The sequence below is a fragment of the Biomphalaria glabrata genome, chromosome 17 (genome assembly GCF_947242115.1).
Source record: "Biomphalaria glabrata chromosome 17, xgBioGlab47.1, whole genome shotgun sequence".
Taxonomy (NCBI): domain Eukaryota; kingdom Metazoa; phylum Mollusca; class Gastropoda; family Planorbidae; genus Biomphalaria; species Biomphalaria glabrata.
In genome coordinates, this window is record NC_074727.1 from 309,676 (window position 1) to 331,624 (window position 21,949).

General features: G+C 34.1%; 1 pseudogene; it reads right to left on the minus strand.

The window, feature by feature from the left end:
- The window catches only part of LOC129923713 (dynein axonemal heavy chain 6-like), an 87,741-nt pseudogene that overhangs the window by 20,726 nt on the left and 45,066 nt on the right, over positions 1-21,949 (minus strand).

A 21,949-nucleotide genomic window follows, 5' to 3' on the forward strand; every position in this document is an offset into this window, starting at 1 on the left:
CTACTGGTCTCATGTAATTGAGATGAATACATAGGCTATGATTGGAACCATGTCACACATGGAGCAGTCCTCCCCCCCTTCCCCTTGCAACCAGCTGATCTATCCAAATGAAGGTTAATGCCAATAAAGTTAAGGAGTAAATTTTATCGGCATCGCAGACTCTGTAAGCTACCCAAGGGTCACTGGCTCTTGATTTTTCTTCAGGGTTGACTCCTGAAAAGTTTCCCCATGTTTGGATATAGCTGCAATGAGTAGAGATTTGAATTAGAGTTTTCCTTCTCCTAGGTGGGTAGCCAGCAAGCTAAGGAGCCCCTTCCTGCCTGAAGATTACTTGTTAAAGCACCAGTGCTCTTCTTTACAGATAACAGTTCAAGCCGGATCCAATATCTGAGTTGGACTAGTTGTCAGAGGGCTATTTGAGACGCATGCCTTTGGAAGCATTTTATAGGCAGTGGAGTGCTTTTTTTTGCATTACACCAATTCCAGTAATGTCAATATTACTGAAACCATGAGACACAATGCAGGTAACAATACAAGAATTACCTAGAAACATTCTTGTAAATACATACTGTAGTCTCTTCTAAGCAAATGTCCAGTCGTGTTTGAAGGTCATCAGACTTCTCACTGGTTGAGATTGTATTGTTAAATAGCTGAATAAAATTTTAAAATAATAAAATGGTTAAGATGTTTCTGACTGAATCCTAAGCATTTGAAACATTGGAAAAATAAAGACTAAAATTCAAATTAAACTCAGACATGATTGCCTAACTTTGGACTGGACCAATTTTCCTTTCAGACAATCAGATGATGGGGAGGGAGATTTTTTTTTTTTTTTAAATTTTATGAGTAATGTGGGTGTAGGGGAGAAAACTACTCTATTCTAGCATCATTTCATTTTTCAAATTTGTTTCAGATTTTCTAAAAAATACACCAAACTAATTTCTACTTCATACACATACAGATGGCTCCTCGGTCCTTTTGACTACTGCCTAGTCCTGTTTTCGAACCCTACCAATTTATTACAGAGGCACAGATGACAAAAATGTTGACACCTTGTAATTCATTCTTTTAATCACAAAGAAACAATGGATTTTACAGAAGAATCCCATCTAGCCTTGTCAAGAACCATAGCTGCAGTGCTAAAATTTGTTGCAGGTTGGCATCATTATCATCTTATATACCGTCATTGTCATCTAATATACCATCTAGCAAAGCATTCATGGATAATAAAGATTATTATTATAATCGGCTTACAGAGGTAATGTTTAAAGTGGTTCTGCCCATCAGCAACACAATACACAAAGAAGCTAAACATTTTAAAATGAATTTTCTAAATTAGTTAATAATGACACTGTATTTCAAACTTTAACTGTAAATAATGGATATTTTGGATAAGACATATACTGATTGTCAAAGAATATGAGAAAAAAACACATGTGCTTATACATGAGTAAATTATCTGTTTTTATTGTTATGACTATCTATCTGGCTTCCTGGAAACACTGGACTCAGATTGCCGGGTACTTTATCAACTCTAATAAACTATGTCAAATACTGTACAGTTGGAAGTTTGAAAGACTGCACAAGCACTTCACTGTAGAGAACCTTACAAAAAGGTACTGCTCTACTTAATTGAATCATACTAGACTATCTGTTTTGTCCAGAACTGAACTGAACCTGGACTCTACCAGACTATCTTGACTCTGCCACCTCTTCTCTTTATAAAGGGCCAATGAAGGCCTTCTAGGAAATGACAGAATGTCCCCAGACCTTTTTTAGACAAATCACATGACCACATCACAACCTATTTTCAAGTAGAGTGTTCCTGAAGGGCCATCCCTCATCCTGGTTTAATGCTAGCAGTAGATGGCTTCTGTCACCTGTGTGAGCGCGTCATATGCACATCTAACCTTACCCATATCAATAAGTTCATTTATAACAATATCCTTTTTAAATACTTGCAAAATGTATATGAAGTAAATATGGGTAAAGTTAAAAATTTTACATTTATGCATGGGCCCACTACCATTTGAAAGAGACCAACTTTGGGTACTAAGATCAATACTTATTGGTTTAGGAATGTAAATTACACATACTAATGTGATGATTTTATTGGCTTATCCATTCCTTTACCTGTTTAAAATACTTGAGAGAGAATTGATACATGGGATCTACTTCCCCCATGTCAGACACGAAAGTACATAACCGAACCCCTCTCAGCAACACAGCGATATTTCTCCCGGGCCACACTGATCTTTGCTTCTGTTGTCTCGGATTCAGCAAGTCTTTGTTTGATAACTGTTGAGGTGACCTGTCAAGAAACAATTCAATGTAAGTCTTTGATAACTGCTGAGGTGACCTGTCAAGAAACCATTCAATATTTTTCTTTAAGTTGATCAGAATTAAAAACTAGTTAATACATGTCTGCTATGAATTTTACATCTGAACTTATTTCAACAAGTGTATCTACACTGTTACTTGATGTTTTTACTTTAAATTGGCAACTAAAACCAATTTTTTCCCAATAGCAGTAAAATTTATTGGTAGACACCCTCATGATATAATTTTCTGGTAACATTGTTAGACCCATTTTAATCTTAGAATTTTGTTTAACTTTATGAACATTGTTTTTTCTTGAACCAAGTCTAATAAAACATGATGGTATTTTTTCTGTTTGATTTCTAGTCTTCTACATCTTTGTTTTCTAAATCACATTATAATTATATGATCATTATTATATATTAAACTCTGCTACTGGAATTATAAAAAAAATTATTTTAGTGCTGTGTTACTTCTGCAGAGAGATATAAGGAATGAGAGATCCTCAAGATGTACTTGGGACATTTGAATGATGCTTTAATGGTTATAAACACCCACATTACCAATGGAAACAAGTGAAACTCACACACTTCAAGGCCTATGTGATACTTGCCTTAGAATCATTCAATGTATTGATAAGTTCTTCATTGTCCAATATATTTCCTTCCGATTCAAAAAGTAACTTCAGAATTTTATCTTCAATAGATTTCAGCTGGTTCTTATCAGCATTGATTCTCATGATGATTTCATTTCTTTGTTCTTCCAAGTCTGGTCTCTCTAAACTGACAACATCACTACAACCAATAGAAAGAAAAACAACCTTTTCATGTCTGACCTATTAAATGTAACTAGTTGAAATTTTTACTGCTCCTAGTTAAAAATTAGTCTATTTAAAAACAGATTGTATTCCCAAAAAAATTATATATTTTCATAATCAAAACAATAAAACAACATTTACATAAAAGTAGATTTTATAGTAGTAATAAAAATTGTAATGTATTTAGTTTAACCAATCTTATTTTTTTTTTTTTAAACTTTTTAACAATTCGACTGGTTAATTTAGTCTTGAAAGAATGCTTTGGATGTTAAGCCAGAGCTAAAATAAAATGTATGTAACAAGAAAAAAAAAAAATAGATGCGAAAGAAATTTTCAACCTAAGAAGTTGATCTTCAAGGCCTTTCTTGGTGACTGTGAAATTGATAACTGTTACTTTGATGCAGACTTCTGGCAAGTAATGTGGATTAGAAAGTTTGGTGGTCATATAGAAGCGAAAGTTTCGATCATAGTCTATATCGCTATCCCCCAAGCGAATCAACACACGCCCACCCTGAAAAAGACAACGAAAAAAAAGATTAAAAAGTAATTTTTATTAAATCAGAATGTTGGCCTAAAACTCTATACATTGGGTATCACTTTGAAAATTTAGTTTTTAACTGCAAGTTCTATCCTTCCAATTTCCTTTTAAGCTCATTCATGACAAATTCAATTATAATTTCACTCATGTTGATTTTATTTATAATAATCTCATTCATTACTAGTTGATTCATCATGATTCTATTTATGGTCATTTCATTTATTATAATATTATTCATGCTAAAATTTGTCATTATTTAATTGATGGGAGTCAGGTAGTGTGATATGCTGGCTGGACTGTTGTTCGGATGGTCTCAATAGTACCAGATTCATATCCTACAGTTCAGCGAGAGGTTTGGTTAGGATGAAATTACCATCAAATCTGAAGGAACATGTGAAATATTTTACATGTGAATAGACTTCATTACTTTTAGAAATATTACAAGATAAACTAACTTTTGTTTTAATTTTAAAGATTACATCCAAATAGCTGTTCATTGAATATTTCCTGTAAACATGAGACAGGAGCTAAGTAAAAGTAAAGTTGCCCCTTTCAGACCTTGCTATCTATGGGGTAGATGATGTTAAGGTCATCTGTTTCTATGGCCAACAGTTAACAAGCAGGGTGTTATGTGGCCAGTACATGACCAACCGCCTTTACATTCCACAACTAAAGTCGGGTACCCATTAGAGTTGGGTGGACTCAGGGGCAAATGAACTCCATCTTATATTTTCTTATAATTCCAATAAAATCTATTGTGAGCCTAAACATAAAACTTAGTTCATTCCCTTAGAAAAGGAAAGAAAAATTATCATAAATCAGCCTATAACATAGTTATAATGAGAATGATATTCGAGAATGTTTAAAATATCATTATCTAGATTTCAATCTGCAAAGGAATATGGTAAGCAGACAAGATAGGATAAGATGATCTGTTCTCTGCTATAATATAACAAGTAGGCTGTGACCAGAAAATAATTTTCTAATTGGAAATACGTTATGACTACAAATACTCTATTAAAAAAAAACCAGGAACATTCCAAGACAACCACTAAGGAGACCAGATACAACACTAAGAAATTCATTGAAAGCATTGGCAAATGGGGAGGGGGGAGGCATTCCATAAAATCATCCTTAACCTTTTATGTATTATCATTTTAGCCTCGCATTTTTTCATTCACAGTTACCTACAACACTATACTATTTATTTTTGTACAAAATATATTTTGATAACTTCAGCAACCAAGATTAGTGTTCTAAAAAATTACAGTAACATTTTTTTTCCTCTCTGTTCAACAATACATTTGCATCTGAACACTCTGCATTAACACTGTTCTGGGCATCTCTTTGAGAATCCTGGGATTAAAGCAAGCAATAGCTTTACTTCACAAATACCTAATTAGGAACACCAAAAAACTCAAAATTTTTGAATCTACTCTTATAGAGAAACATGTTAAGTCCTTAGAAATGAAGCATTTTCATAATGTCAAATTTGATAAAAGTGACCTTACTTATAAATATATAACTGAAAAAAGTCAATAAGGTTACATAAAAGGTTCAAATACCTAAAGGAGTTTAAAGCTTGATATGTTACTTGTCATGTAAAGCACTTTAGTTATAGATGGAGAAATGAATTGAATGTTGCACTGACCAAACCCAAGGGTAGATTACGTGAAGTTGTAACAAGTCAGGAGACATTACTCCATCATTAAACCTTTTTGCTTTTACAAACACAGCTTTTACACACACAGAGAAAATTTTGGTATACAATAAAGTGTTTAAATGTTTAGATGTAATAGAAAAATGTTACCTGTATAAAGGTTTGTTTTAACAAGACAGGTTCTAGTGCTGGATCCAAAGCTTCACCAACATCCTCCATCAAAACAGGTAAACCTGCTCTTATGCAAGCTTCAAGTGTTCTCAGAAAGTTGGAATTTGATAATTTAATAATTTTAAGCTTATTTAGAGCCTCTCTATTTCTGATCCATCTGTTGGCCTGAAAGAAGTGTCAACAATAATACTCAGCTTTAATCAATACAAGTACATACTAGAAATATTATTTGTTTACTTAAAAACTTTACCTGTTCTTGTGGGTCAATCATCAAAGGCCACCTGCGACCTTTAGTTACAAGAACAGCGTTTTCAATTGACACAGCATCTCTTGGCAAACTCAGCATTCCATTGTCGAATTTCATATATATCTGCCAAGACTGACACAAGAGTCATATTTTCTGTTGCAGGTATTTGAAGCTCAATCAATCGTTTAGTCCAACCTGTAGAAAAGTTTTTGTATCCAAATTATTAAATACATTCAAATGTCTTATAATGAATCTAAGTATTCATGCTAGATACATCAGAGTATTTCAGTCATATCAATTGGTCGTTGTGGTAATATTTAGGTTATGTTATGCTACTTTCTTAAAAATGTTCTTTCTTAATATAAATATTTCTAAAAGTTTTTAACAAATAATTAAATGTGAGAAATACAAGATACAGTTAAGTTAATAATAGTAAAGTAAAGTTCCCCTTTCAGACCTTGTGGTCTATAGGGCAGATGATGTAAAGGTCATCTGATTCTGTGGCCTACAGTTAACGAGGGTGTCATGTGGCCAGCTCAACGACCAACCGCCTTTACTTTTCCCCAACTAATGTCAGGTACCCATTAGAGCTGGGTGGACTCAGAGGCGCCCAAGGATCCTGAAATTAAATATCCCAGTCTTCACTAGGATTCAAACCCCGGACAACGGTTAGGAAGTCGCGCTTTACCGCTCAGCCACCGCGCCTTCTAAGTTAATAATAATTGAAGTAAAATATTTTGTTTCTAACTACTAAATCATATATCTGAGAGTAAAGCATAACTAAATAATGAAAAATCAAGCTAGACCTTGTAATATTTTCAAGAGTTATGAGAACAAGAAGTTTGTATAATTTGGTGTTTGGCCAGGAAGGTATACAGTCTCAAATGATCAATTCAAAAGCAGAAAGCAGGAGGTTTGGACTAGAAAGTAGATTATCTTTATCTTTGAAGGAACATCCGTAACATGTAAAACATTTTATAAACATTTTTTTAGAAACAGCCTTCACCATTTTCAAAACCTAATTCATTTTGTACTTTTCATATTTTCTTATTGAGGATGATTAGTTGCCATGTATCAAGATTAATGGGCAATTAAGAAAACTTACAACTGAAATGAATCAAAAGCTGCTACAAAGGTCTAAAAAATTTATTTATGTATCCAACACAATACTTAAGCTAGTCAAAAAACAATCAGTTAATATGGTATAAGCAGACATTGCATTAATAAAGGTTTTGTTTTTTAAGTTTTGGACATTCATTCAGAAATTAAGATTATCATGTACCAATCTAAACTTCTTGAGAACCAAAGCAGACAGCAGTGGGAAGGGTTCAAACTGATGACAGTTCTAAAGGCATACCACACGACCAGTTTTCTCTCTTAATGGTACTAGTTTTCAAGGGTGTCTGTATCTAAACATTTTAAAAGTACATTGTTTTTGATGTTTAGACTTACCTTCTACAAGTTTTTGCCTGTAAGTAGAAGTAAAGGCTCCATAGTAAGCTACACAAGCTGCTGCTATAAAAACATCTCCTACTACATTTTTCAACTGTACATCAAAGTTGGCAACACTTTCCTCCCAACGAACCTATAAGAAACATGATGTAGAAAGAGAACAAATACTATGGCCTCTTTCAGTTGCAAAATTACTATGGAAATGAGAAATGAGATGAATGCCTGGGCATTAGTTATGGTTGGAACAATGTAACCCAAACAGCTATTTTCCAATTTCTCAGCACAGCTGATGAATCCAAAAGAACAGCAAGTGCTGATACAGAATGCGAAATGCGGTGGCGCAGGCTCTGCAAACTGCCTTAAGGTTGTCTGCTCCTTATTTTTCCTCAAGATAGACTCCCAAAGCCTTTCACATATTTGGGTATAGCCGCAAGGCAGCAGAGGTTTGAATTCAGTTTTCCTTCCCCTAGGTGGGTAGCCAACCAAGGCTAATGAGCCCCTTAAGCCTGAAGCTTACTGGTTTAGGCACTGGTTACACATTTTCCCCAGTTAGTGATAACATTTCTCCCATATCTAACATCTAACGGGTAGAGGCTGTTTGTCAGAGGCTATCTGAAAGCCATTGAAAGTATTTTTTAGGTAGTGGAGTGCTTATATCCATTACCACTTTTAACAACCTTGCAGAACAGAGAATAAATATTTCAAGGAGCAGAGAATAAATATTTCAAGGAGCAGAGAATAAATATTTCAAGGAGCAGAGAATAAATATTTCAATGATAAAGAAGAGAACTAAATGAGTTTCTAGTAATGTCCCATCCTTATTTAAACATGAAATCATGAGATTGAGATGTTGTTTCAAAGATAGTTGAGCTATTGAAATGTATATTTTTTTAAAGTAGAAATATGAAAAAAAAAATCACACCAAAAAAGTGACAAAATCATTGTAGTCTCACACTTCTTTCTAAGACTGTGTGCCATGCATGTCTCATCTCCAGTATGGAAATATGGTTTTAGTGAATGAATGCACATATTTTCAAATCGTTAATTTATTCCTCAAGGTGATATTTTTGTTTGATCATTTCAATTTATCTTTGATATTATAAAAACTACGCCCAGTAGGCCAAGTCTGACTAAGAATCATATTTTAATGTTATAATAGTTCTCATAGATTTTAAAATAACCTACTTGTTCATCAGCTAAGGCTGTTGTCAGTTTGGAAGAGCGTTTCAATCTGGCGGCAGTCACAGCCATGTTTCTTTCCATACTCTTGTCAAAGACAGCCTGAAGATTTTTAATTTGTTTCTCCACTTCAGCCAGTTGGTCTTGTTTAGCTTTGAGGACACTTAAAACCTCATTGAGAACGTCTTGAGCCTCAGCCAGTCTGACAAGGAAGAGATAATACATCTTGTAATAATAATATACCAACTATACATATACTTCTGTAATAATACTATATATATATATATCCCATGTTCCACTGTCAAAGTGACATCATTATGATTTAGTACAAAGTTTACTAATTAATGACCACTAAAGTTGTATTAAAACAAGTCTAAGAAAACAAATATAATTGAATATTTTTTTACTTAGACCTAGAATGATTTAAAAAATAGCAACACTTTGACTGCTAATTATTTAATGCCTTGACTGCTAATTACTTACGCTTGTTTCTTTGGCTCAACTTGTTTAGCTACAGCAGAGTAAACATCAATTGCTCGAACCCATAGGACTAAAGTTTTACAAGCCTGGACGAAGAATAGATTTATCAAACAACATTCCATCATTACTCTGTGGTTATAACAATCTTCAAAACATTAAATCACAAATATTTTCAGGTAAGTAGTTAATGATTTAAGATGTACATTCACTATGAAACTTTTCCATAAACAATGTGATTACAAAATATAATGTCTACTAAAAAAAAAATAATAATGCATCTATAGACATTTTTTTCCACACCAAATACAGAAATTGTTTTTCTGCTTAGAAGACTGCTGGTTGGCAAATAAAAAAGAAGCAAAAAAACAAACAAAACAAAACAACATTCAATGAAAAGTGGAATTGTTTTGACATACTGTGGGCTTAACTTATTAGACAGATCATTTTATTAGTACAACATTTGTGGGTGAATGTTAGACTGTGTTACTCTTCAAGTCTCTGAACCAAATAAAAGAAATGATTTCACATTCACATTTTGTTGTGTAGTGACAGTTGTTTTTTTTAACACCAGATCTTCTGTAGAATATTAAACACATGACTAGCCTAGTTGATCTAATTTTAAACATCTATGTTAATCATCCCTCTTTGCTTATGATGCTTTCAATATAGACAATATCATCTCTTTCTACTAGGTTTTCTCCTTGACGTTGTAGTGGTTTTTTTTGGTTTTATTTATTCTCAACACCTGAGTTTTCTTTTCATTGATTTTTAAACCAGTTTTCTCCACTTCTATAATGATCTTGTTTAATTTTATACGAGCATGTTGTAGTTTTTGGAGGCAGATATCATCTTGTGAAATCTAGATCCTCCATTTTTTTGTCCATTGAATGCATGTGTTGCCAGCTTTTTACCTTTTCATTATCCAGTCTAATGAGTTTTTAGAAATAATTTAATGATTTTTAGAAATTATTTAACAATTAAATTAGTTATCTTTGAAACTTTGGCTACAACGTCAGGTACAAAACTTGGCATGGATGTATATTTCCTGACTTTAGCCAGCTTGGCGGCTGGGACATTTTCTTTGTCATATTCATAAATTTTTTTTAAGAAGTTTGTGTCTGCCAGCATGGCTTTACAACTCGCCCAGTCTGTCCTGAAAGACATTATTGCATATGCAATCAACATTTTAGTGCAATGAATTACTGAAGGTCACGGTCATTAGACGTTCACCAAGTATAAAACATTAATGTTTCGTTTGTTTATTCCACTTACTTGTTGCCTAAGAGTATGGCAACAGCTTCTAGAACTGTCTGAACAAGTTCTGGAGGTTTGGTAAATACTCGTATCTCAGCAATGTCATTTTTGTCTAGTGCTAACAAAGCCTGAACGCGCAGAGTCATAACAGATCATTGTCATTCTTATTATAAAAACTAAAACAAATAAATTCCACTTATCTTACTCATGGTTAACCAGTAACACAGACTAAAAACGCAAAATACTTAGGTGTTATGATAAATGAAAAACTGCCATGGAATCCCCATATTGATTAAACTATCAAAAAAAAATCAAACAAAGCATTAAGCATAACTAAAATGTTTGTTAAGCTCATAATAGAATATGCATCCTCTGTTTGGGACCCCTCAACTCAAGAAAACATTAAGAAACTGGAACAGACACAAAATAGAGCAGTGAGATTTATAACAAACAAATATTCACATTTGACTAGAGTAACACCTTTAGTAAAATCACTAAATTTAGAAAGCCTTCAGGATAGAAGATTCAAAAGTAAGGAATCAATTATACATAAAACATTGAACCAGAATCTTCAAATACAAAAACAAAACCTAATAAAATACTCAGAAAGACAGAAAGGCATATTCCTCGTTCCACATGCTATGACAAATTTGTACAAATGCTCTTTCTTCCCCAGTGCTATTAGAGCTTGGAATGGGTTGCCTGATCTAGCCAGGAAAATCAGTGACTTAGCAGAATTTAGGTCATAGGTTAATACTCATGACTAAATGCATGACGCGTAGGATGTAGTCATCTTCTTACAAGACTGTCAATTATTTTCTTATAGAATGTCACAATTTAATTGAACTGAACAACCTAGAATAACTAACACTCTGTAAGGCAGTGTGGAACAACTAGGAAGAACAGCATGCCACTGCAGAGAGCCTACAGCTAAGCTGAGTAGATGAAGAAGATGAGAAAATGTGGTAGAGCTCATGAGTTTAATACAATTAATTTATTGTTTCCCCAGCATTAAACTCTTCAGTGCTTTCCAGCAATCAACTCTTCTAGGGGGATAAGTTATCAATACTTCATATGCATAGTGGTTAGGTGTAGATCTTTTCTGAGAGTTTCATTAGTTCACATATATATAGTTTTTTAAAGTTTAAATTTAACTTAACATTAGGTGTTTAAAATTTTAATGAAGTGGTTAATATGAAATTTAAAATTTATTTTATGTGTTTAAAATTTGAAAAAAAAAACAGCATAAAACAAGACAAAGGCAAAAGTCAAATATGATTAAATCAGAGATCTGCTATTCACATATGGCTGCACTTTACTTCCCTCAAATATAGTGGGTCTTCAAAAGAGCTTGACCCTCTTCACTAAGGCAAAAACTTTGGCTTCAATATCAATGCAGCAAAGACAAAAGTTCTGTACCAACCTCCTCCCAATAAAATTGCCAAGAAACAAGACATTTTTAAAGATGGCCAGAAACTAGTAAGCGTAAAAATGTTTGTCTATCTGGTAACTAAATGCCAGCCTATATGCTGAGGTAGACTTCCATGTTGCATGCCACAGTGCCTCAGACTTTAAAAACAAGTATGGTCAAGAAGACTAAGCACTTGTACAAAAATTAAAAATTGACAATACTGTAGTCCTTCTATGCTTCAGATTCCTGGACCTTATGTTCCAGTCACATCAAAAAGCTGAACTCTTACCATCTCTGATGTCTAAAAACTTAACCAGTTAAAAATGTTTGACTACATATGAGATTTTAAGATCTTTTGCCACATCAAAAAGGTCAGAACTATGATGGGCTGAACATGTAGTTCTTTTGCCTGAAAATTGCCTCCCCAAATGACATTTTATGTGGAGCTATGAGCTGGAAAGTGCTCCCAAGTGATATATAGGCAACTCTCAAGAGATCCCACAAAGAAAATGAAATTGACATTTATGACTGTGAAATGCTATTTATTATTGCACCTCATGGCATGAAGCCGCGTATGGCAGTATTATGAGATTGAAGACAAGGAGATTATGGTCATCAGTAAAGAACATTCTCGCAAATTTTTTTTTTATCAAAGTGGGCAACTCTCAAGATACCCAACCTTTTCATGCCATGTGTGCGTCCAGTTTTTCAAATGAAGATAATCTTCCCTAGCAGTTTTTGAGTTAAAAGAAAATGAGATCATTTTTCAATGACAGAGAAGGAACTACTACCTTGTCATGCAATGACACTTTGTGAATGACAGAAGATTAAAAAGTAAAGTAATAATACATTCTTTCAAGGAAAACCAAGAAAATAATATACAAAACCATAACAAGACCAGCAGCAATGCGTGGAAGTGAGACCTGGACACTGACTAAGACATCTGAAAATTTAATTAATACTTGGGAACAAAAATTCTTAGGAAAATCTATGGTGCCATACAGGATGAAACTGGGTGGAGGACACACATTAACCAAGAGATATATCAATTATATGAAGACCCACCAATAGTGACCGAAATAAAAAAAGAACAGACTATGTTAGGCAGGTCACCTTGAAAGAATGTCAGATAACAGAGGAGAGAAAATCGTATACAGACAAAAAACAAAAGGCAGGCAACCCAAAGGCAGACCCTGAATGCGATGGATTGATGATGTGGAAGCAGATCTTTAACAGTTTGGGGTTAGAGCATGGAGACGAAGGGCCCAGGAGAGATCTGAATGGAAGGATGTGTTGAAACAGGCCAGAGCCCTCCATGGGATGGGATGGAATAATAATACATAAAACACTTAACCATAAGTTATAAATACAAAAACACAACCTAATGAAATACTCCAAAAGACACAAAGATAAAGTAACAAGTAAAATTTCTTATTCCATCTGGTAGGACAATTGGTACAAGTGTTTCTTCCCTATTGCTATTGCAGCAAGGAACATGTTGCCTGAATCATCCAGGGCAATCAAGACTTAGGTGAGTTTAAGTCTGTTATTAACTTACATGACTAGATTAACAAATGGATATGCTTAATCTATAACTCTCTTCTGTTTGTAAGAGTGTCTGTAATTTATAAAAATGTTTTACTTTCTCTGCAACTTCCAGCGCAGGTAGCGCCTCGTTCAAGTCTCGCTGAGCATCATCTGCTATAGCCTGAGTTTCTTCAGCAGTTGTTTTCGCTTTCGCTTCATCGATAGCCACCTGTTTCTGAACCTGATTGATAAATTGAAAGAAACTGTTATCCATACATATTAAATATTTCATATTGATTAGAGCTCTGAAACAATCCACAGCAGCCATTTCTGAGCCTAATCAGAACATACTAAAATAGATCAAAAGCAGCCTAGAATCTCATTAGTGCATGGAAATACTGATGGAGGTCTTTTGTTCTTAAATGTTGACTGGTTTCTACATCAAATATTAACTTTAATAATCACTCAACTTATAATTGTTATTATCAGTGAATTTTATTACACTGCAATTGTTCAGGGAACAGTACCAGGAAAAAGAAGAGGCAAAGAAAGTGAATGGAAGACAACATCAAAGAGTGGACAAGCCTATCACTGGAAGAGATTCTACTTAAGGAAAAGAAAAGGAAAATGGTCTACAGTTCATGTGTAGTGTCCCAACAGTTGAACAGACAAAGGGTTAGGTGAAGGTGATGTTTTCATGGTCTAGAAGTGCCGACTTTTCAGGTATTTGAAACTAGAACAGTAATTTCAATAGCCCTTGAATTTCAATATAATATACAAAAAAGCAGAGATTTGTTTTCTTCTTATTTCCTACAAATCAAACATTAAATAGTCCCAAACAAAGTCATAGGGCTTCAGACCTCAACTATAATTTATCTACATAATAGTGTCACCCCTTTTATATCTATTGATTGAATCAGGTACATTTGCATTTTGTTGTGTTAGGTACTATTCAGCCATTGCTTGTCCTTTTTTTTAAAAATACTAATTGCCAAAACAGCCCTTAGTTCATCAAATCTTAAAATGTATCATTAAAAAGAACAATTAGTAAACAATGACCTATGTACAATTTTATTTTCTTAGCGACCACATTTAAAAAAGGAACATCAATACTATATTACTACTAAAAATCAGTAAGTTTAAAGTACAAATTATATTTTGACATGATTGTTTCTTTAAAGTAAACTTTATTAACATTCTGACTTCTTTAGTCACGTTTTGTAATCCTATTTCAAATATAGTGATAATATAAAGTTCATTTCTGTCTCTCTTTGAATATATATACATATATTTTTTTTTTTCAAAAGCTAAATTAGAGTTTGACAGCAATCATCCTATACTTTCTTAATAATTACCAATACTACCATACACCTGATGATCATTTATTAAAATTCCATCATTCAACGAAACTTGAACTCATACAACATTACTTGTCCCAACTTCAAAAATTAAATAGTTAAGATAATTGAATGATGAATGCACAAAAATAATGCATTATGTTATAAATAGAAACGTCCTATTTCCAAATGTCAACTTACAACATTAGCTTTCTCTTGATCTATTTTAAGTCTTTCCATCAAGGCAGCAGTGTCAGCAGACTTCTGTTTAAGTTCAGGCTCTAAGGCAACAAGTTCTTTCTTCATATTGTCAACCAAATCATTGGTTGAAAACAGTTTGGAAAGTCCATTAGCTACTCTCTCACGAGCAGTCTTAATATTACTACAAGAAATATATGCAACAGAAGCATATTAAATAAACCAACATGAGTGTCACAGTCCAGTTTTAGAACCTCTGTGACATGAAGTGACACTCAGTCACCTATTGTAATATTCCGTGCTGAGAACACGAGAATAAGTTTAAGGGACTCAAAAATAAGGGTCAATATTAATCAGTTAGTGAAGAACTCCAGCAGAGAGTGGCTGTAATATAATTTTCTCTGTCTGTAACGTGTACTATAACCAACTTGATCTAGTGTTAACTTAAGAGATTTCTTCGGACTTATATTGTGAACATTTTGTTGATTACTTATTCTACATGGCATGAGCAGCCAGTATTTTATTGGTTTATATTTTGTGATGGCTGAAGTCGCCAATATCTTTTGTGATCTATATCTTATATGTAATAAAATTCTTGTCTGCTACAAGAGCGTTTATTAATAATTCAGAACGTTTGTGCTTGGAGAATTCAGTACGCTAGTGTACTCACGCACCTGCAAATCTAGTGCGTATGAGAAAGTACTTAATTAAAGAACATTACAGCAATATCTACAACACTCGGACACATTCGCGTCGTCACGCCTACAACCAGAACCAGGCAGCGACAATGAGTAAAGCTATTAACATTTTCTACAGCCTAATCTAATACGTTAGTATTCTTTAGTTGATCCTGATTTGTGCTTACATTATAAGATGTCTGAGTAACAAATATATTACTTTTATTATGACTAAAGATAATCCTAGCTTTAAAATATGTCTAAAAAACTAATTGATGTCTGTGGACACTTATAATGATACCATTTGAACTATCCCTTTTTAATACAACTACACTATAATAATAGTAAGGCTTTTTCTTTGAGTCCAAAGATTAATGAGGAGTACAAAATTTTACATGGCTACACAGTCCCAGCTGTGACCTGCAACTGCACTATAGAATAGTAGCACAAAAAATGACTAAATTAGGATAAGCATTAAGAATTAGCCACCAGCAATATATATCAGTGCATCCAGAACCAAGGAGATGAACCATTTAGTGACAGTCATAACTTAGATAGAAAGATCAAACTTCCGTTATATCCAGATTTAGCTTACTATATTTACAGCCATCAGCTCTACTACAACTTAGCTATTTTTAACTAACCTCATTTGACAAATCTAATAACTTATTCTTAACCAATAATATATACTTATGTCAAAGTCAAGCAAAAGAACATTACTTTAAGGATAAAAAAATAGAGAAAGATTAAAGGGCTGAGAAGAGTCTCTCTGAAAAGGATAGATTTGTGCAATGGTCGAAAAGGATAGATTTGTGCAATGGTTGAAAAGGAAGAGCAAGATTTAGTACAATCCAAGATAAATGTTGTTTTTTTTACATTAATAACATCCAAAAATGTGAAATAAGTCTGGCTTTATTTAATAAAAAAATATTTATAAGGAAGAACTGACATTTTTATTTTGAAATATTAGAACAATAGACGGTAGTTTCTATTCTAGGATTTAATAGGAAGTGCAATTTATGATCACTTCTTTCAAATTATATTTATTTAGAAGAAATTAGTGTACCTTGTTTTCTCTTGTACCATGGTAATGTACAGGTTGATCAGCTCAAGGTAGGAAGTGGGTGTGGTGTAGTAACGACGCTTTAGCTCGGTGAAGAATCTCTCTGACATTTCTGTAACACTCATATGAATTTCTACACACATTTTAGATACATTGTCCTGTAAATGAAATACTCAAACTATTACAAAATTTGTGGGACATGATAGTCAAATGATGAAGCACTTGGCTTCAAACTGATGAGAGGGATTCAAGTTTGAAAAACAGTGAAGAGTTTTAATTTTGAGATTTTTTGGAGGCCCCTGAGTGCACCCAACTTTAATGGGTACCTGATATATGATTTTTGGATGCCCCTGAGTGCACCTACTCTAATGGGTACCTGATATATGATTTTTGGATGCCCCTGAGTGTACCTACTCTAATGGGTACCTGATATATGATTTATTTTGAGGCCTTGAGTGCACCCAACTCTAATGGGTACCTGATATATGATAGGTACAGAAAAGGCAGTTGGCATTGTGCTGGCCACGTGACACCCTAGTTAACCTTTGGTTATAGAAACAGATAAGCTTGTTTGTTAAACATGTTTCAGATGTTACTTCAGAATAGAATATCCTTATTTCCTAGCCCCCACCTCCTTCAGGTTGACAGGGGAAACCAGTGCGCAGAGTTTGAACCCGGGGCATCAAGATGACAGTCTGGAGTAAATACTGCTTGATCAGGCAACACAAGTTTTATTCATATGCCTTTATAGATCACAAGTTCAGAAAGAGGAACCTCTATATAATATGTGTTTAGGGCAATAAAATAGCAATGTCAAACCTATGTAATCAAGTCCTTTTGATAAAACACCAATGTAAAATGAATAAGAACTTTCTTGTTGTAATGGTTCAGATGCTACACTTAATTGTAACTTGTTGACAAAATATTTTGCTACAAAATATTTAAATTTGTTTTGCTCTAAATTAAACATTTCTTGTATGTCTATTTGTATTAAGTGTCAATATTAATATTTTTTTAAGAACAATTTTAACTATTGAGTTTTGTTTGTTTACTTAAATAGTAAACATTATTTGTTTGAAGATTAGTTTGCTTCATATTTTTAAGTGGTAGTTTCTAGAAAAATGCAAGTCAAGTTTTTCAATTGAAGACTTGAGTGAATGTTAATGATCATAGATATTTGAGAATCACATTTTCTTTCTAATGCTCAATAAAATAATAATTTAGTGTAAAACTTACTTTGATTTCATCTGAACATCCTAAAGATACGGTTTTAAAGAAAGACTGTGCCACTCCTAAAAGAGCTTCTTTCGGCCATTCAATGAACCAGTCTATGGTGCAACAGTTGACCAAAGATGGAAACATCTGGCATCTTGATCGAAAGGCAGAGCCCACGGGAGACATGCACAATACTATGTGCAGATTATTTCTGGAAAAAAATACAGACCGATAAAGTGCAATTAAATTTAAAGGACAGCTTTACAGAAAATAATATTAAACAAATTTATTATGTCTGGATTAAAATATTACAACAGTACAGAGTCTTAAAGAATTTATTTCTCTGAAAAGTTTTCTTCATAACCATCAAAATAATTTTTCTATCTTATCAGTCTACAGATATTCCTTGTTAATCTAGTTATGCACATTAATTTTAGACCTTAACACTTTTGTAATTTCAGCTCTTTTGTTTTCTTTTTAAGAATGTCCAAATGAAGATCTAAAGGGTAAAAGTGTTGACTCTATCACAACATGATATCTATACTCTAAATTCACTTTAATTGCTCTCAACAAATCTGCAACTAATAGTTCATTCTTGAGTGCCTTCTAATCATCTTGTCTTACTTTTTTTTTTATTTTGTAAAATAATGTTTTACATGTTTCGGATGTTCCTTCAGAGTTGAAGATAGTTTACTTCCTAGCCCAAACCTCCCGCAGGACGACGGGGGATGGGAGCGGGCAGGGTTTGAACCCTCGACCGTCGATAAATCCGAACGACAGTCCAGCGCACAAACCGCATGACCAGGCAGCCATCCTAACTTTTAACTTTTACTGTGACTGTTCATTCGTCAAATATATATTTACCTATGCATGCACAAATTGTTAACTTGTATCACATACAAAGATTATATTTTCAAACTTGGAAATCCAAAACAGGATTACAATTTACAATGGCAACCAAGCCCCATGATGACCTTCTGACCACTGTTAAAAAACACAAGTTAAGACTGTACAGTGAGATTCTCAGGGCTCGCAAGAACTTGTCTGCAGGTAACAGTACCAGGGAAATAAAGAAGGTGGTGTAAATGGAAAGGATTGGGAGGACAACATTAAGGAATGGATGGGGCTGTCTACGGAAGAAACTCTAATCCTGATAGAGAGAGAAATGGAGAAAAACTGTTAACAGATGTTTATGGTGCCCCAACAGTTCAACAGACTGAATGACAGGGTAAGGTGAAGATACTTATATGTATGTAGTGCTACACACCAGTCAAGTGACAAGCACAATTCTCTGAACAGATGTTTATGGTGCCCCAACAGTCCGACGGACTAAATGACAGGGTATGGTGAAGGATGGCTGCCTGGTCGTGCGGTTTGTGCGCTGGACTGTCGTTCGGATTCATACATGAAATATAGTAAGGTCATATGTGCCTGACGGTTAAAACAATAATGTCAACTGTACCTGACACAATGGATACAGTTAGGTCTAGTGTCATTTATACATGAAATATAGTAAGGTCATATGTGCCTGACGGTTAAAACAATAATGTCAACTGTACCTGACACAATGGATACAATAGTCATAGATAGCATCTCTATTTCCTTCAGGAATTCCTGCCTCTTTAGCACCTGGTCTGCAGCCTATTATCAACCTCTCATACTCGTCAGGTTCAAACAAGTTTGGAACTTCTCCAGAGTTCAGCATGTTGTTAATATCTTCTAGAAATTCTTCTACCACAATCTGTAAGATGACAAAACTCACATATTTTTTTCTGTCTTTATGTTGTAGTATAGCTAGCACATTAAAAAACTATTGAGCAGTGGTGCACATGTATGATTATTGATGTTTATGGTCAATTATATTGAAATTAGTGCAAGGGAAACATTGATGACAAGGCATTTGACCACCATCTTTTGTAAGACAAGTTTTGTGGATGTTATTTTGTTGTGGCCATATTTAGAGGGGATCATTGTGACCTACTTGTAAAGGAATGTTATCTAAACAAATTAAGTGGACACCCATAAAGGCAAGACACAGATAGTCAAAGGTAATTGTACTGAGAAAGGCTTCAAGATAATGGATTGCTTTGTTTTGGAAAAAATTCCAAGAGGATGGGAGAAGGGTTGCATTGCAAGAAAAAACAATTTCTAAAACTAGTTAAAATGTAGATTCTATTGTTGCTAATTGAAAAAAAAAAAGTGCATAAACACTAAATATTTTAATAAGACATAATAATATGGACTAATTAATTAAAATAAGTACTATATGCATAGTTCTATACAGGATTTTACAAATCAAGTTTTCATATAGATCTAATGATTTTAAAAATGTTTGTTATCTTTAATGATCTCAGTATAGGCATAAAATGAATATTTGTGTATGCAATATACAATTTTTAGGTTATTTAAATATCAAATATTTATGACTATGAAACTGATCAAATAGACAGTTTACACCAATCTACTTTTATCTACAGTAGATCCAATGGCTTTTTAACCTGTCTTGACTTATCATCAAAATGAAGAAACTGCATATCCTGATCAGGGACTGCTGTTCACGACAATAAGGTGCACACCTACCATTTGCAAGAAAGATCACAAAAACTAGTAAATGCTCTGGTTGTTGCATGTCAAGGGTTCAGACTTACAATAAGTCTCACCAAGACTCAAGTCTTGCACAAGAAAAAGCTTCTGCAGCAGTGGCAAGACTCTCTAATTATGTCTGTGAAAATACCAAACTGACCACAGCGACCAAAAAAGCTGCATAGTGTGAACTCTTCTTAATGGTAGTGAGAGCTGGTCAACAAGCATACATCACGAGAATAGATTAAACAGTTTACCCTTGCACTGCCTGTGACACATAATGTCCTTTTCCTGCAGGGTTTGTGTCTCCCATCAGGAAGTTTTGAAATTAGCCAATACACACAATATCTATAATATTATGACACAGAAAAAGACTAAGTTGGCTTGGACATGTCACTTGCATGCCAAATGAAAGTTTCCTAAGCCCAACCACTATGCCAAGATTATGGAGTCTCACCCAAGGGATGCCCAAGACTAACCAAGCAAGATTTGATGATCACAGGCTTCAATGAAAGTATGTGGGAGAAGAATCACCCAAGATTGGACATACTGGTACAAACATCACCCAAGATTGGACAGGGTGGAGGTAGACTGTGCACACTGGTACAAACATCACCCAAGATTGAATAGCATGAAGGTAGAATGTGCACACTGGTACAAACATCACCCAAGATTGGACAGGGTGAAGGTAGACTGTGCATACTGGTACAAACATCACCCAAGATTGGACATCGTGAAGGTAGACTGTGCATACTGGTACAAACATCACCCAAGATTGGTCAGCATGAAGGTAGACTGTGCACACTGTTACAAACATCACCCAAGATTGAACAGCATGAAGGTAGACTGTGCATACTGGTACAAACATCACCCAAGATTGAACAGCATGAAGGTAGACTGTGCATACTGGTACAAACATCACCCAAGATTGAACAGCATGAAGGTAGACTGTGCATACTGGTACAAACCTCATTGAGAACAAAAGGAATGAAGCAGCTAGAGACAAAAAGATGATAAAGAAAGCTGTCCTGTCACATAGCCCTTTAACAGGTGCATTCATATACACTAACTGTGGCAAACATTGACACTTAAGAATTGGCTTGTTTAATAACACCAGATTCTGCCCAGACTCAAGAAGAAACTAAAACCGATGATGCATCTAGGCTTATCCATTGTCTTTCAAATAGAAGAAGCCATATAGTATAGTACCAGTATTAGATTTTTCAAATATTAATATGTATCACATTAGTTTGACAAACACACATGATCACACAGATATTCACATACATACAGTTTGACAAACACACATGATCACACAGATATTCACATACATACAGTTTGACAAACACACATGATCACACATATATTCACATACATACAGTTTGACAAACACACATGATCACACAGATATTCACATACATACAGTTTGACAAACACACATGATCAAACAGATATTCACATACATACAGTTTGACAAACACACATGATCACACAGATATTCACATACATACAGTTTGACAAACACACATGATCACACAGATATTCACATACATACTGGAGTGATCGTTAAATGAACTTGTGTGTTACCCGTGCTTGTAATCGTGCTAGTATTTGTAATCGTGTTCGCATTATCGTAGTCTGTGAATCGTGACCAGTCTGTACTGTGTTATTGTGTGTATCAGTCGTGTTTTATTGAAATAAAGCCTTGTTTCTAAGGTTATGAATTGACTTAGTATATTACAATTTATTTCAATAAAACCATTCTTAAATGGACAAGTTTTTGCGTCCCAATAGACTGGATGCTGATCCTAGTTCAACTAA